Source organism: Rhipicephalus sanguineus, chromosome 1 (genome assembly GCF_013339695.2).
Source record: "Rhipicephalus sanguineus isolate Rsan-2018 chromosome 1, BIME_Rsan_1.4, whole genome shotgun sequence".
Taxonomy (NCBI): Eukaryota; Metazoa; Arthropoda; class Arachnida; order Ixodida; family Ixodidae; genus Rhipicephalus; species Rhipicephalus sanguineus.
In genome coordinates, this window is record NC_051176.1 from 325,118,705 (window position 1) to 325,133,009 (window position 14,305).

The window sequence follows — 14,305 nt, forward strand, 5'->3', positions numbered from 1 at the left end:
GTGGCTGTTGTCGTCTTCGTTGTGATCCTGGTCTTGTCCGGTAGGGGTCCGTATTGTGGGGGTAGTCCTTCCAGTCTGCGGCTGGCTCGACTGCCGCTGATGGTGTCGGTGTCTTCTTCGCGACGTGGGCTGGGTTCAAGGCTTGTCGGGGGCGTCCGGAACATGAACGAGCAGCACCTCCACCAGATGTCACGTGGTCGTGACGTCGACGAAGAAAGCAGTCGGCGTTTGCAGAATGAAACTGTTTATTTGGCCGAACTTGTGGCCGGGAAAATGAGAACTAGAACTACAGCAATACACACTGTACAATGATAGCGGCGAACAGGGCGTCGTCCGTCGATCAACTGACAAGCGGTCAAGTGCGTCGGTTTTTATACAGGTGCTATGGAACTTTCCAGCGATATCGCTGGTGGCGGCGTTATCTCTCGATAAAGCTGGAACATTCGCGTGCGGCGCGAAATCTTGACAAAACGATCTACTACAATCGAGAAGTCTCTCGAACACAGCTTCGCGGGCAGCGTCGAGCGTTGATAACCGCCCTTGCAGGTCAAACCCAAAAAACGTCAAAATAGGACAAGAAGTGGGTGTGGCAGTACGAAGGGTGAGTGAATATTCGAGTTTCGAATTCGAATCGAATACTACCTAATCAAATAATTCGACAGTACGAATATCTAAAACCTGACAAAGGCCTACGGTGCAACTTGGTGAAGGTGGTGTGGCTAAAACTAACGCTAACGTCGTTACAGTAGGCCTTTCGTTAAAACTTTCACCGATTTCCTGGTTCGTAAATGAGCGCATGTTTACTTTACAGGAAAGTATGTTATTTCAGCACGTAAAAGAAAAGAAAGACAAGAAAAGTGGCAAGCCCTTCTCAACTTCACTACCGGACTTGCATAGTTCTGTCGCATATGCCGCAAGGGCCGTAAAACATCCCGACTTTCGCCTGTGAAACCCTTGATGATTGGTTTCAGATAAGAAGTTCACGGTGCACAGTCGCCACTGCCACACTGACCACTCGTTCAGAAACTCTGTTCTATCAGAAACTCCCATCGTTTCGGCGTACAATGAAAACGCTGCTGTGAACGGGCGCCCGAAGATTTTCGGGCCCAGAGCACCCATGGCGATGGAGCACAATAACGTGACCACTGTCAGATGAGCCGTATTGTACAGCCATAGGAAAAAAAAAAGCTAGCTACTGTACCACCCTCTCTTACCCTTTAGGAAGTTAAAAGTGGCGCTGCTGACTAGAATGGCGGCTGTTCTATCAACATGGTTGCACGCCCATAAAAGCTGGAAAAAGAAAAAAAAAAGACTCCCGAACAAGCGCGTAAGCTGTCACCACGCCGTAGCTTTCTTGATTTCTTTTTTTTCCCGTAACTGGTGGTGCACGCTTCGATACTATTCGATATTCCATATTTTCGGCCACTATTCGGTACTATTCGATTAGAGATGAAATTTCACTATTCGCACACCCCTACTTAGAACCTTTGATAGATATTTATATGCCTCAGGGCTTGTAAAGTAAAGACTGAGGGCAAACTGTCTAACTTGCATCGGCCATCGTCTCCCATGTTTTTTCAGTGGTTGCAGATGCATTTGCATTCTTCGAATTTCCAAAACGTCCTTCTTTAGGTACCTGCCTGCTTCAAGAAGAAGCTGCGTATGAGATGGAATTGTTCGTTTGGGCTTTTTAAGTCTTGCACATAATTTGATGGAGGTGGGAGTTCTCGTCGCAGTAGCGCTGAAGTATCTTCATAGAACGTGGAAAGAGCACCTTCCGGGTCCTGGTCCTGGCTCTAGGGGTTCCTGGAAAATCAAAAAGACACATCACTTACGTTAAGTCTAAGCAAGAGGCTTTAAAACTTACACTTTGGTTAAATGGTTTGCTAAGTTTGGTACACTAGAAACACGTACATTTGTATTTTAATGCAACGTATTATTACCTGGAATTTTGTGTGCATCCTTTACAAAATTTGCAAGCTATGCCCAAAATGAAATACCAGGTCAGGCTAGTGTAAAAGGCTAATTTTGTATTTTTGCATGTTATGACAACAAAATAAACACAGGCAAAATGTATTTCTTGTCACACAGCCACGTGTATGACTGGCCAAAAATAGGCACACACCCATTGGCAAATAGTAAGACGTTAAAACAAAAGTGCATTTATTTAATGAAAGCATCTATTTAATGTAATGAGCTGTATCATTAACCAGTTGTAGTGCCAATATTTATATACTGGGCACGCATGTGGGAATATTTCCTTTAGGTTTTGTAGAATGAAGACACACTTGCTGGAATTACTATGTAATCTTGCATTAATCTTGCTTTAATAAGAGGAAGAATACCTACTTTGTGTGGTTCATGCTGTTGGCAATGGCTCCTGTGCCCCCCGGGATGCTGGCTCTTGTGTTGGTGGAGAGATATTGAGGGGCACTGGAAAAGAATGCTGTATATCACTATGAAAATTTAAGCAGGAGCAATGGCATTGTGCTTCATTTTTGGAAAGCTCCCACTTACTGGTCTCACGCCTTGATGCTGACAGCTCTGGAGAGAAGTCGGGGAAATCTTGGTATTCTGAAAGTACACATCATTACATTAATTCTATATCCGCTTTAGAAAAAACACATCAGATGAAATACACACTTTCAATCAAGTAAACAATGAAACTTACAATCTATAGAAGCAGCGAAACGATGCTTCGACACTTGTAACATAATAAATATTATTCGCGAAACCACTGCCGTTACAGGGTGGAAGGTACAAAATACTCATCAGGCAAAACTTGTCACAAAATTTAGATTTTATAGTAATCGTGTCACCAAGAAAAAAGATAAGAGTTTCCGAACAATCTCGACGGTCTCAAACACACACACCACTACATTCTGGCGAGATGGGTCTCAGATCTCAGTATCGGTGGAGGGGTATGAGACCCCCAGAGACCGCATTAGCTTTAAGCCCCCTTGACTTTAAGCACTGCTGATAATAATCGAAATGTTTAAGACAATCTAATCATTCATGGAGAACCCCAAAGCACTCGAACGTTCCCTTTCACCTAATGCGATTACAATTATGTTCAATAATCACCGCTGTTCGCGCCCCTCGCGGATATAAAATCTATTTTAAAAATCTTACGCTCGATTATTCGAAGAACGCTGCACACATGGCCACTTCAAATTGCCTAGGCGTCCTATTGCAAATCACGCGCAATCCCTTTACGTACAGTACACCGAAATCGCAAACCAGACGTGTCGCGTGTGCAAGTTACACGGCAATGCAAAGCTGACACTGGACAATATGTGGTTTATGTACTCGTCATTATAGCAATATATTAGTTGATGTAAAAACTATGTCAAAGAAACGACGATGGACCATTGAACAAGAGCATAACTGACGCGCCGGTTTACCTGTTTACGGTGCGGAATCAACAGATCGACTCCATGAAAGCGTCAAACGTACCCCTCGATCTCGATCGCTACGGCATTCCTAAATTCGCCGGTAAACTGAGTGAGCTACTATTGCTGTAAAGATTAAACGGCGTCTGCCAAATGAAGCGAGAGGTGCTTCCGCATTCATGTTGCCGCAGAACAATTTGAACGCCAACGGCCACGGAAAAGATCGATAGAATTGGATTTTGGTCCAGTTAGTCATCACTGATGTCTTAAAACGTTGACACTCCAATTAAAAAGCAGCTATACAAAGTAACTCTAAATATAATTAAATCTCTAGTTGTCCAAAGCAAAATGACAGGCTTAAATAATTCCTTGGCTTGCGCAAAAAAAAATCTTTAAAGCAAAAAATTTGAGTGGTTTAAAGCCCCTAGCACGGAAAATGCAAACTGAGATAGCCGACCGCTAAAAGAGGAGTCAGTAGCTCCACTCTGCGCGCATATCGATGGAACGCGCCGCGGTAGTGTGCCTCGATGCGTGACAAAACGCGCAACAAAACGCGCATCAAGGCACCCTACGCCGCGGTCGATTATTTCGCCCTCTGCGGCGATCTCTAGAACTTGAGACTTTCCGGGGCCTGACTCTAGTCTGAACCCGGCTTGGGACTCTTTTACTGCACACTGGTTGTTTATAATGCCTTGTAGTCGTAATCTATCGCGCGGATTTAGTATTGTCGTTCTGCTTTTCTTGAACGCTCTACGTCAGCGTTCATTGACATATCTTTTTAAAATATTACGTTCTGCTTTCGCATCCCGCGGCGCCGTTCCGTTACCGTGCACTCTTGCGACCAGCATACGAGGGCCCGCGATCAGCGGAAAGATGAGTGCGATGATCTACCGAACAAACAACTCCATCTACTTTAGGGCTCTGTCACTCTCAGCTCCGTGTTCGCTGCGCACGCTCACCAAAGAAAGAAAAATAAAAGGGGAGGGATAAAGGGGTGTGAAGCGAAGGGCAGACGCGGCATGCGGACTTGTGCGCGCACTGCATTGCGAAGCTTGCAAAGAGATGCCTGTCGGGATCCTTGCGCCGATCGAGTCCCGTGTGACGGCACTGATTTTCCGCGGGCGCGCAGCATTCGGTGGCACTGCTTACACACATCATTGCTTTCGTCGATCTGCAACACCAACAAGCAGATGATCAATCATGCTCTCTCGCGTATGTGCGACGTCGGCCGCCTGTTTTAAAATGCATATATCGTAATATTGTTCCTCAAGTCTATAGTTGATGTTGCATGCAGGCGAGCAACTAAACTGCACGGAGAAATAAGAACTGAGGCTGTGTTGGAACCATTTATCGGGGCCATCGCAGCTGCAGTTTCGTTTTCGCTGTGCGGTCTGTCAACCTTGTGCGGAGCACTTCGTGTTCCCTCTCTAGGCTGAATAGCGCTTTTCCGCGCCCCGGTCATTTCCGAACCAAAGCACAGTGCCGATCTTGTTGACGAAACAAGTTCGCGTCGGTACTTTCATTTTCTTTGTTTAGGTAACTTATAAATTCCATTAGTATTAATGTTACCTTGCTCCCGGCATTGTCAGAACTACTTCGTTGCCTGAACAGCGCACGAAGCATTGGGAAGTTATCGCAGAACGAAGATAAAAATCAGCAGCTAGCACCTGAAAGGCTACGATATGCGACTGGTTTCGTTGTCGTGCCCAACCAAACATCGCGCACGGCCGCCTGGATCGGCACGGCGGTGTTGCTCCGGCCGTCCCATTCGGACGGAGGAGGCGTAATTGCAGAAAGGGGCATGACCGCTCCTTTCGCCGCACCGCGGCGCGCGCCTACTACCCCTCCATTCCTTTGCTATCTATGCGGGAAGGTTTGCGGCGCCTTGAAGATATCGCTGTATAGTAACCGTGGGTTAGCATAGCACCTCCGCCACCCTCACAAAAGCGCACATAAAAGGATGGATGGCGGCTATCGCTATATTCCTTATTTGTGTGTGTGTGTGTGTGTGTGTGTGTGTGTGTGTGTGTGTGTGTGTGTGTGCGTGCGTGTGTGTGTGTTTGTGTGTTTGTGTGTGTGTGTGTGTGTGTGTGTGTGTGTGTGTGTGCGCGCGCGCGCGCGCCAATCCCCGTCGTGATGATGGTGCCCGAAGCGAAAACACCCGTGAGCCACTTTTCAAGAAAATTGTTTTCGTGTTCTTAAGCGCAGCATATCAGTAAAAATTATAAATGCGAGGGAAAACAAGAGATTTATTAAAAACTTTTTTTTTATGAGTGCTTCCAGAATAGGGGAAAAGATCCGAAGGTTGGTTCCGCTGCTTAAAGAAGCTTGGCGGATTTCCCTTGGTATACTGCGGCCTTGAGTGCGCGAGCTTTACCTGCTCGAAGGAATGCCACTTTGGCGTCGAGGCAACGTAATCTTTCTTGGTGCTTGACTTACAGTGCGGCACGCAGCAGTACGGCACGTTTCTGAAAAACACGGTAAATTATACACACGGAATCCCAACGCAGACTAAAAACCAAATTACTTGCCTGAAGTCAATGTGGTATGACAATGTGAAAATGCATATGAAAACATATATGCTAGTCACAGAAAGGCACATGAGCAGCCGCTCAGCCAATGAACAGGTAGATTAGCTCGAATCTTAAAGTGCAAACCGCAAGCACGCAATGATGGATTCGGAAATCGGGGGACCCTTAAGCTTCGCCTTTAAGAGTTAAACGCGACAGCGATATCTGCGCGCATACACACACACACACACACACACACACACACACACACACACACACACACACACACACACACCGCCGCCGCCGCCGACACCGTAATTACTGCGAAACGGGCTGTTTCATGCTGTAGCATTAAAACAAGCGATACCAAAACGAGAGAAAGTGGCCATTGCGCGACCGACCTTTCGCTAATTCGCAGGCGACAAGCGTCACTCATCGCTTTCGCGTTCAAATTCGCTTACATATGCGGCCTTCGCTTGAATAAGAACGTCGTATTCACATCACTGTCGTATCGTGGGAACTTCAGAATGCAAAGAGACGTGCCCACAACAAAATGTTGCCTATCATCGGCAAAATGAAAACGACTACAGCATTATCATTACCGCAATTAATTTTCCAGCAACGTGATGCTCTTAAGACAGCGCTCGACCGCAGAACATAGCTATGCAGTGTCGACGATGACGAAATGCATTTCCTTTAAAAAAAGCATGGCGCGCGCTAATCCAGGCGGCCGTGGGAGAAACGAGCGCCAAAACAAAGAATGAGAAGCACGGCAAATCACCTACCCGGCACAATACATGTGTCATGGCATATGAACGCGCCGCGCTGCACGAAGTCGCCTAAGCACGCCAGCTGCTTGGCTCTATCTCGATTGTAATAGGCTACAGAGAACAACACTCACTGCGTAAAGCCCGATTAAAAATACATAACAGCGTACCTTGACTCCAGTCACCACGTGCACGATGTCCAAAGTGCATTTTTCCAAGCACGTCTGCGGCTGTCTACGGCGCAGCCAGCGCGGCATCGTCCGCAAGGGGGTAGGAGAAGAGCGCCGCGTCGCGGCGCGCGGGGGAACTACCTCAATTACATTTTTTCAAAGGGGCGCGAGTCGAATGGGACGGCAGGAGAAACACCGCCGCGCGCCGATGACCCAGGCGGCCGTGCATCGCGGATCGAGCTTATGGGCTTGTCGACAGGTGGCGCTGTAGATTTTGCATATTCAGTAAAGAAGAAGAACAATGCACGTGCTGCGGGGAAGATAAGGAAACGGCGGAGCATGTTCTGATTGAATGTGGAGATATCCACCCAGGTGTACATGTGGGCACGAATCTACATGACGCCTTGGGTTTTAGAGACAATGCAAAGCTGAACACACGCGCGATTGAAATAAGTAAAAGACGGTTAGAGTATTGGTGGCAGAAAATTAGAGAGAAAGGACAAAAATAAATATTGGAAAAAAATAAGGACATTCTGCCGTAAAGGGCAGAGAATGGAGCTGAAAACTTAAGTTTTTTTTTTTCTGGAGTAAGATAGTTTTAATTGAAGTAACGACCCTAGGCCAACAATAAGAAAAAGAAGAGTAGAGGGTTTTTTTTTTTTTTTTTTTTTTTTTTTTTGTCGAGCCTCGTGGCCCACTTGGCGCCGCCCCGTTATAAAGGGGACACTCATAGCATCCATCCATCCATCCCCTATTGTCGTCCCGATGATGACGCCTTCGTTTTGGTTGCACATTTGACCGCTGAAGTTAATGAACAACGAACTCAAGTAGTACATCGATAGAAAAGTCAGGAAAGCCCCCAGCCATGAACCGGGAGCTGCCGTATCTGTCGATGCACTACTGAACTTGTAGCAACTCTCGTTGCGGAACATTGTAGAAGATATCCTTGGTGTCTGCAGATGGGCACATAAACTGCCCACCTTCATTTAGAAAATCCACAACAGAATTGGAGTTACAAAAAAGGTAAGAGTCCTCTAAAGACAACACCGACAAATGTTGCTGCAAAAAGAAGGCAACATGGGCTTCTCACGAAGCTTTGTCTTCATTCAATAGACGGAATGGCGCTTCCTTGTCTGTTGTCACAGGGAAAAATGGACGAAGGCTTCCCTTCTCGCTATCCTTAACTGATTTTGCCAGCTTTTTCAGGTCTGCTTTTTCACGGTGTCTTGAACACTTCTGCATCAGCAGCCGACGCTTCTACATCTACTGGTTCGAGGTGCTTGTTGATTGCATCTACAGCCTTTAGGCCTTATGTTCAATCACACCAAACTTCTTGCCTTATCGCACCAAACTTATAAAAAGAGGCATTGCAAAGTCTCTCACGTTACAGGCCACTGAAAAATCGCCCCAGTACGGAATGAGCCAAAGCATGACTATGCAAATAGAGTGGATTTCCAGATGTGTCAGTGGCGGAATGCTGCCTAGAGGAGAGTCTCTGTAAAGTCAAAGGAAAGAAATCCGGCAGATCCCACGCACCGTGGGAATCGATGTAAGGCGAAGCAGCCAGCAGAGAGCTGCATACATCGCCTAGTTTCTCCCTGAGGAAAATGAAGTGATTCACGTCATGCCATCTAGTTCACTGTGTATTCCTAGTTTGTCACGCATGCATGTATGTACAATCTTTTAGATATTGTCAATCTTTTATATAATGAAACGTATATTCTGGTACAGTATTTATTTAAATCTAAGCCGATGTTTTTTCGAAAAAACGATGTGCGAAAGCAGGGGGGGGGGGCCTCAGCTTAGATTCGACTACAATGATTAAGCTTTTCTTTTTTCTGACCTAGCGAATTTCGGGGGTCGGCTTAGAATCGGGGCCGGCCTAGATTCGAGTAAACACGGTATATACAATGCATGACCTGTCATTTGTGTTCGTCGCACAGTTACGTCACGCAATACCAGTTTTGGTGTATATCAAGCCAGGGAAACGGCCGCGAGCGCACCATGAGTGTGGCATGTAAATCATACTGTACATGAAGTGCATCTCATGATTGTCATGTCACCGCTTCCCTTTAGTGTTCATCATACAGTCGCGTCGCGCAATACCAATTTTGGTGTATGTCAAGCTAGCGAAATAGCCGCGAGCAGACCATGAGCGTGGCATGTAAATCAAGCCCTCCACGACATGCATGTCTTAATTTTCACGTTATCAACTGTCAGTTATGTTTGTCATACAGTCACACCAGGAAATACCAGTTTTGGGGTATACCAAGCTCGCGAAACGGCCGCGAGCGGACCATGAGCATGGCATGTAAATCATGCTGTACATGACATGCATGTCATGGTTTTTATATTATTACCTGTGATTTATGTTTTTCATGCAGTGATGTCATGGAATGCGAAATTTGGTACATGTCGTGATAGCGAAACGCCCGCAAGCGCACCATGAGCGTGGCATGTAAATCAAGCCCTACACGACATGCATGTCATGATTGTGATGTTACCACCCGTCATTTATGTTCATCATAGAGGCACGTCACGCAATACCAATTTTTGTGTAGATCAAGCTAGCGAAACGGCCGCGAGCGGACCATGAGCATGGCATGTAAGTCATGCTGTAAATGACATGCATGTCATGGTTTTCATTTACCACCTGTGATTTATGTTCTTCATACAGTCACGTCGTCGAATACCAAATTTGGTACATGTCAAGATAGCGAAACCGCCGCAAGCGCACCATGAGCGGGGCATGTATGTCATGGAGTAAATGACATACGTCATGATTTTCATGCTACCGCATGTCATTTATGTTCGCCATGCAGAAATGTCTCGTCGTATCAGTTTTAGTGTACAGGGTGTCCCAGCTATCACGCAGCACGATTTAAAAAAAGAGGAACGGCGTTACGCGAATCAAACCTATAGCATATTGTTCCTAGTACACTAGAGTAGCCACTGCTATTTTTTTCGTCAATGAGGTTTAAATAATTAGTCATAAATATATTTCTAACTCGACAAGTGCTCGCCTAATTGTCAAAATGTCAATGAGGCGTATGTAGGCATGTTCAAATCGCATCTAACTGCGCTACTTTCAACAGCGTGCTAATTGCGCGCTCATTTTTTTCCGCTTGATCAAGAAATCCCGCGAAATATGAAAAGTGACACGTGACTAGAGTGTTGCGCGCGTCGGGAACCAGCGCCCTCAAACAGGCTCCCTATGAGGTAGATAGTATCAAGGAAAAAAATGCTGAAAAAAAACGCACCGCTCTATCTGCCACTCCCCGGCCTAAGAAACGCACCGCTTGGTTTTACAGAGTCAGGCCGTAATCAGAACACCTGCCGTGTCATCAATGAGAACAGTCGGCCGTGAGATATGGATGATTGCGGCGTGATTGAAGCAATGCATTATGACCCTGGCCTCCGCGATTAGCTCCTGCAACGCGTCATTGATACGCGTGCGTCCCATTCGGCGCGTTTGCAACAGGGGAAGTGCCATTTTGTCAATTCCTCAACGCACCGCGAGGTGGTGACCTTAGCCCAAGCTCATAGCATCCATCCATATTGAAGGTAGATCTGCGACGCGAGTCTGCGTTGCCTGGCTGTAACACCGCGTTACCCACTTACGCTCACCACGAAAAACATCGCGGTCGGACTAGAGGGTAGACGCGACGAGCGTTGCGTTTCCCTCCAGTCCCGCCGTGGTCTTCTTTAAGTTCTGCGTCCAGTCAGCGACCCTCTTCTGGCTGTCACACCGCTTTCTCTGATTACGCTCACACCGTTAACTGCTACAGCTCAAGGTTTGTTTAATCATTGATCATGGACGTTAGTCGTCCTTACGGAGATGTGCCACCAAGCCTCAACGTGGGTGCATCCTCGTTAAACGTTGCTATAGCCGCCAGACACCAATGTACATTCTGCACGCTTTCTTATATCAACGTACTGTAAACATTCAACTACTTCTGTAAAGACACGTTTTACTTTCGTCTTTTATCGATTCCTAAGACGGAGGCATCAAATGTTTTTCAGCATTTATTTCTCCCTATCAGCACGGTTTTCAGCACTGCCAGCAACAGTTGCCATTTAATAATAATAACAGATGCTTCCCAACAAACCACGGCTTCTCCCTTGGATCTACCAACATGACCCGAACGTGGAGCTTGTATAAAAAAATACAAACCGCTCTCCCATGCTGAAGCCCACCCGTCCTCCTCTTTTTTTATTAGAACGGTCAATCGATCCTAGTGATGATTGAGCCACAGTTTTCAACATCCTCTGCGCCCCCATAGTGGCGCCTGACGATGAAGAACTCTAACACACACAAATCCGAAGTATAAACTGTTTGTTCATCAGTATTCGTATTAGTTCCAAGTCAAACCTGGGGGGGATCATCCGGGTTTCGTCCTGCGACTGGTCTTCCAGCGATGTTTACGGCGTTTGTTCTACACCCGTGCCTTTGAAAGCGTTCCCCTTAATGGACTGTGCTGTCGATGAGCAGTTCTCGTTCGCACCAACATTCATTATGCCGACTCTTCCACGATGTTCTACTGTGGCTCTTTTTGGCAAGTTTTCTTGATTTTCTTGTCTTGACTTGGTTTACCTCAGAAGCACCAGCCTTCTTCTCACTCAGCCTTGGTCAGGGCTCTTTCATTCGAGACTGTGACGCTGTCTCAGCATTCTTCAATGAATAAGATGTACCATCCGCATTGCCTTCAGCCTTGACGTCTTTCTAGAAGAGCCGAAGCTATGAGCCATACAACGGGCTTGCTTCTGGGTCCTCGTGGTCTTCCTTCTGCTTCCCTTGGCTTGGTGGCCTTGTTTTGTTTCCGCCAGGCATTTGTACGAACGCCGCTGAGGACTGTACACTTCGGCGTGCACTTCAAGGGACTGTCTACAGCCCTTCATCGCTTTTGTACCGCAATAGAAAGTCTGAAGTGTCCAACCTTGCAGCGGTTTCTCTGGAAAGTGAGTAGAAATTTTTAAAACAGAATTTTTCGATCTGCGTTCGGTCTTCTTCCATTGGCGTGAAACATGCCCACAACATTGGTTCGTGGACGCCATGACGATTGTAGTGCCGCTAAAAATTAAAACCAAAAGCACGTGTGATTTCTGCAGCATTACTTTATTTTCGCTGAACACTATTGTAATGAATGTAACAGTCGTTTTCAGCGCGCTATCGGTTAAATGAAGCCTTATTATACGATTACAGAACACCTGTTTTGCTGTAATCGCAGTCTATGCGTTCATTTTAGCATTGCTGCCGCAATCCCAGCCAAGTCAATTCATCAAAAAGAGTCAATAAATACATGCCTTCACAGCGCAGCACATGTGAGACATCCTAACAACAATACAGCGGCACAGTACGACCAGCGCGGAGAGCTGCATGGCATAGCGCATGAGCTGAAGCAGATAAAATCGAAGACGGCGTCGCAAGCAGTGCCACCGGGCGCCTTTTTGGATGCGTGAGAGAAAAAAAGCAAGAAATTACTCTCTGGCGCAACCAAAAGCTGCCTCAAGTGCGTAAAATACAAGTTCAAGTTATACATATTTGTTTTTAAGCAGAATGAGTCTACCTGCGAGGATTTCTTGTCCTACCAGTAGATTGACCACATCGCTGTTAGGTGACGCTAGCGGTCATTCTTTCACGATTTTCAACTTCAAATTAAACATATTATTCCTTTTTTAAGGGGCCAAAGCATGCTCGTTTCCGCCGATGTGACGAACGATCTTCTCATTTTCACCACATTCAGAAAATTTTTTACCAGTGGTAGACAATCGCTTTAAGATATGGTGGGCTATCTTGAATTTCCGAAAGCTTCCCGCTTTTCGGATGTACAAATCTATTCCGCCCCGTCCACCAGAGTTGTGGCAGCTGCCTTGTTGTCGACTTCTTTGCTCTCTCACTTTTATTCTTTCCTGTCCTCTCCTTTCTTTCACTTACTTCACTTTTTCCTGGCGGCCTCGGTTAACCTTGTGATAATAGCCAACCTCGGCCTATGCGCATTTGGTTATAGTAGCGGTGTACGGCTGGCGTCTGCATGTTTTCGATACCATAAATCTTGTAGCGTCCCCATATTGGGCTCCGTGGTGGGTGGCCGCCATCGCTGCCGAGTCGAATTCCAATACCAGCATAGAGCTTTCCCATTAATAAATGATCGTGCCGCTTCAAAGCGCGTACACTCTAAGACAAAATCGAGTATTTGGGGAGTATTTCTGCCACACAACAATAATCGTCATCTGGCTTGCTCGCGTTTCCTTTCTTGAAAACCCAGCTCTCGTCACTTTCCTGTTAAGAATGCCATGTCACGCTGATAACGCGCGTGCCGTTCGTGACCGGGAAGTGCCGCTACCGCGGTGATAACGCGAGGAAAGTACGCGAGGTGGATGACGATTGTTGTTGTGTGGCAGAAACACTCCCAAAATACTCGATTTTGTCTTAGAGTGTACGCACCGAAGACCTGACGTTCTTGAGCCGACCCATAGATGTATTCCCCCACTATCATGTCGTACATAATAAGAAGTCTGACAAAACAGCAAGAACCGTGTCCCCTTTCACAGTATCAAGATCACTGACAGCCACCTCAGGTGCTGGCTATAAAGTTACAAAAAATTACACCATCTCCCGCTAATGGGACCATGAGGCGATGCGAAGCCGGAGCACTTGCACGATCGCGTTCCGTTGGCTTTCATTGGGCATGCTACCGACCTCGCATCGTGGAACGCGAAGAGGAACGCTACGCGCGTCGTGTCTTCCCTCTAGCCTTGCCATTAATTCTCACAGGGCGAGCGGAGAGAGCGGTCGTCAGGCGCGCGAGGGGGAGGGGACGGGCATGCGCTGGCGCTCATCGCGGCGTTCCGCAGGAGAGGGGCGATGCGAAGCAGCCTCTCGGCATGTGGAGCCCGCGTTTCAGAGGGGGAGTGGAGAGGGATAACGGGGGAAAGGAGAAGCGGAGAGGCGGAGGGGATAGGAAAAAAGGAGAGGGGAAGCGGAGAGGGGGAGGGGAGGAGGTGTGTGGAGAGGAGGTATGTGGAGAGGGTTCGCGCATGCGCAGTAAGAGTGGCCACGCCGCATACTACCACCGATTTGAAGTCCGCTAAAAGATGCTTCGCATCTAAAATGACCAGTGGATACCTCCTTCTTGAACTCCGTGGCAAGATCCAGTTTGATCAAATAATGAACCTCGTAACTTTCGGCGACATTCCCATCACTGTAACACCCCACCGATCCATGAACTCCGCCCGCGGAGTTGTATCAGACACCGATCTCCGTGACTTATCCGAGACTGAACTCCTCGAAGGGTGGAAGGACCAGAATGTCAGAAATGTAAAATGAATCGTCATCCGAAAAAACAATCCAGAAATCCTAATTAAATAACCTTTGCCACTAGTGAACTTCCACAAAGCATTGAAACTGGCTACACAAAGACAACCATCAGAACATACATTCCAAACCCTCGCCGATGTGTCCAGTG